The sequence below is a fragment of the Cebus imitator genome, unplaced genomic scaffold (genome assembly GCF_001604975.1).
Source record: "Cebus imitator isolate Cc_AM_T3 unplaced genomic scaffold, Cebus_imitator-1.0 Scaffold857, whole genome shotgun sequence".
Classification (NCBI taxonomy): Eukaryota; Metazoa; Chordata; class Mammalia; order Primates; family Cebidae; genus Cebus; species Cebus imitator.
Genome location: NW_016108172.1, coordinates 116,041 through 120,133, shown reverse-complemented (window position 1 = coordinate 120,133; position 4,093 = coordinate 116,041). Strand labels below are relative to the sequence as shown.

Genomic DNA, 4,093 nt, shown 5'->3' with positions numbered 1-4,093 from the left:
AAGTCATAGCTACTAGAGGAGCTGAAGCAGTAGTATCGCTTCAACCAGAGAGGTGGAGGTTGCAGTGAGCTGAGATTGTGCCACTGCATTCAAGCCTCAGCAACAGAGAAACTCTATCTCAAAAAAAAAAAAAAAAAAAAAAAAAAAATCAGCCTGCTGCTCATAGTTATTTATTTTTTGTTGTGTAGTCATCTGAGTTTCTTGCATATTTTTTACATTATTCTCTTGTCACACACATAATTTGCAAATACTTTCTTCCATTGTTTAGTTGTCTAAGTTGATTGCATTAGACTCTGTGCAGCAGATTTTTAATTTGAAATAATCTGACCAGCAGGAACCTGCATCCATGAACAGAGCCCTTTGCTCCTCCCTCAGAATGAATGGAGACCAGAAATCAGACGTTTACGCCCAAGAAAAGCAGGATTTCATTCAGCACTTCTCCCAGATCTCTAGGGTGCTGACTGAGGAGGAGATGGGGCACCCAGAGACAGGAGATGCTATTGCCCGGCTCAAGGAGTTCCTGGAGTACAACGCCATTGGAGGCAAGTATCACTGGGGTTTGACGGTGCTAGCAGCATTCTGGGAGCTGGTGGAGCCAAGGAAATAGGATGCTGATAGTCTCTAGTGGGCCCTGGCTGTGGGCTGGTGTGTGGAACTGCTGCAAGCTTTCTTACTGGTGGCAGATGACATCATGGATTCATCCCTCACCCGCCGGGGACAGATCTGCTGGTATCAGAAGCCAGGCGTGGGCTTGGATGCCATCCTTCTGGAAGCATGTACCTACCACCTGCTGAAGCTCTACTACTGGGAGCAGCCCTATTACCTGAACCTGATTGAGCTCTTCCTGCAGAGTTCCTTACAGACTGAGATTGGGCCTCATCACAGCCCCCCAGGGCAATGTGGATCTAGGCAGATTCACTGAAAAGAGGTACAAATCTATTGTCAAGTACAAGATGGCTTTCTACTCCTTTTACCTTCCTATAGCTGCTGCCATGTACATGGCAGGAATTGATGGTGAGAAGGAACATGCCAATGCCAAGAAGATCCTGCTGGAGATGGGAGAGTTATTTCAGATTCAGAATGATTACCTTGACCTCTTTGGGGACCCCAGTGTGACTGGCAAAGTTGGCACTGACATCCAGGACAACAAATGCAGCTGGCTGGTGGTCCAGTGTCTGCAACGGTCCACTCCAGAACAGCGCGAGATCCTGAAGGAAAATTATGGGCAGAAGGAGGCTGAGAAGGTGGCCCGAGTGAAGGCATTATATGAGGAGCTGGATCTGCCAGCCGTGTTCTCACAGTATGAGGAAGACAGTTACAACCACATTACGGGTCTCACTGAACAGTACGCAGCGCCCCTGCCCCCAGCTATCTTTCTGGGGTTTGCACGCAAAATCTACAAGTAGAAAAAGTGATCTAGAGACTGCAAGGGTGGGAGGAGGCTTTCAATAAATAAATTATTGTGTAAAAAAATAAAATAAATAATCTGATTCATTCATTTTTCCTTTTGTTTCTCGGGTTTTGAAGTTGTATTTAAAAATTCACTGCCCAGACCAATGTTACAAGGCTTTTAGTCTATATTTTTTGTAGCAATTTCAGAGTTTCTAGCCTTACATTTAAGTAACTAACTTATTTTAAATTCTGAGATGAGAATCTCATCTTATTGCTTTGCATGTGGATTACAGTTTTCTCAACACCATTTATTGAAGATACTGTCTTTTCCCTAAGAAACTGTCACCTTTTTAAGTATGTTACTAGTATTTTGATAGAGGTTGCATTATATCTGTAGATTATTATGTGTAATACAAATATTTAACAATATTGATGCCAATTAATGAGTAATATTTCTCAATTTGTGTAGCATTTAATTTTCTATTTAATTCTCTTTAGAGTATAATTCTAAAGTTTCAACTTTTTGGTTGAATTTATTTCAAAATATAGTTACTACAGTTATTGTGGATAGGATTGTTTTTAAATTTCATTTTGAGATAGTTGTTAGTGTGTGTATAGAAATCCTACTGACTTTAAGATGTTGCTTTCATGTTCTATAAGTTCAATGAATTTGTTTAGTAGTTCTGATAGTTTTTAGTAAAGTGTTCAATTTTTTGATACATAAGATTATGTCATCTTCAAAAAGGATAATTTAAATTCTTTTATTCAATTTGAATTTCTTTCATTTTTTTGTCTAATTTCTCTATCGTGGGCATTTTATTCTATGTTTGGTAGGACTGAAGAAAGTGAACACCCTTGTTCTAGCTCATAGAGTAAAAGCTTATGGGTTTTCCTGTTTAGTATGTTCCTAGGTGTGCTTTTTTTTTTTTTTTTTTTTTTTTTTTTTTTTTTGTTTTTTTTTTTTTTTTTTTTTTTTTTTGTTATACATGAGATATATTGGCTTGAGATCATTTTTCCCATATCTGAAGTTTTAGAGATTTATCATAATGGAATGTTAAATTGTGTCAAACTTTTATTCTGCATCTATTTAAATTTTAGAGCTGTGAAATTATGACTAATTCTGCATAAGTAAAAAAATTATTTAAAAACTACGATGAACATCTCCATACATGCAAACTACAAAATGTATAGAAAATAAATAATCTTCTGAATACACACAACTTTCCAAGATAGAACCAGAAAAAACAAAATTTTGAACAGAGCAAAAATGTATAAAATGTAAAATGAGATTGAATAAATAAAACAAAATATAACAACCATAAAAAAACCTGGATTAGATAGATTTACAATCAAATTTTACCACATGTATAAAGATGAGCTGGTACTTACCCTACTAAATTATTCCAAAAAATCATAATGAGATTCCACCCTAACTCATATGAAACCACTATTATCTTGGTACTAGAATGTAGCAAAGACACAAAAACAGAAGAAAACCACAGGCCAACATTTCTGTGAACATTAAAACATAAATTCTCCATGAAATACTAGCAAGATGAGTTAGTAAAAAAACATTTTGCCACAGTCATCTGAGTTCTACTCATGTATTCAAGAATGTTTCATTATATGCAAGTCAATACGTGCAATTTACCTTGTAAAAATAATAGAAAGCAACAAATTATATAATTAATAAAATAGATGCAAAAAAACACTCAACAAAATCCAATATTTATGAAAATATCCTCAACAAACAAGACAAATAACAAAACGTACATCAAAATAATAAGAGCTATCTATTACAAATTCTCAGCCAACATCATATTGAACAATCAAATGTGGATGCATTCTTTACATAAATAGAAATAAGACCAGAATATTTAAACACTCCTTTTCAACAGTTTTTTCAAGTCCTAGCCAGAACAATTCAACAAAGTGAAGAAGTAAAGTGCATTTATATAAGAATAGAGAAAGTCAAATTATCTTACCAGATGACATAATTTTCAACCTAGATTTAACCAAAAGATTCCTAAGCCTAAAAATGACTTCAGCAAAGTATCAGAATACAAAATCAGTATACACAAATGAGTAGCATTTCTGCATGCTAATGACATTGAAGCTGAGAACAAAATTAAAAAAACAGTTCTGTATACAATAGACACTACCAAAAAAATAATACCTAGAAACACATTACATCAATGAAGTAAAATATCTCTACAAGGAGAACTAAAAAATACAGCTGAAAGAAATCAGAGATGACGACAGAGTATTAATAGAAAACCATTCCATGCTTGTGACATTGAATAATCAATATAATTCAAATGTACAGGATGACTAAAGTAACCTGCAGATTAAGTGCTATTTCTATCAAACTATCAATCCCATTTTTATAGAATTTTTAAAAACTTTTAAAATTTATATAAAAAAATAAAACAACCCAAATAGCCAAGACAACTTTACACAAAAAGTATTAACCTGAAGACCTCACCTTACCTGAGTTCAAACTGTACTACAAGCTACTGTTACCAGTATAACATGGTTCTGTTTTATATATATATATATATATATATATATATATATATATATATATGCATATATAAATGTATGTATCCCTGGAACAGATGAGAGACCCTTGAAATATTCAGAGACCCCTGAAATAAAGCTACACTTCTACAACCAACTTATTTTTGACAAACTCAACAGA

The 4,093-nt window shown here is 34.4% G+C and overlaps 1 pseudogene; it reads left to right on the top strand.

Moving 5' to 3' along the window:
* The first annotated feature begins 339 nt into the window (after positions 1-339).
* LOC108297898 lies at positions 340-1,415 on the top strand (annotated as a pseudogene).
* Positions 1,416-4,093: the final 2,678 nt, after the last annotated feature.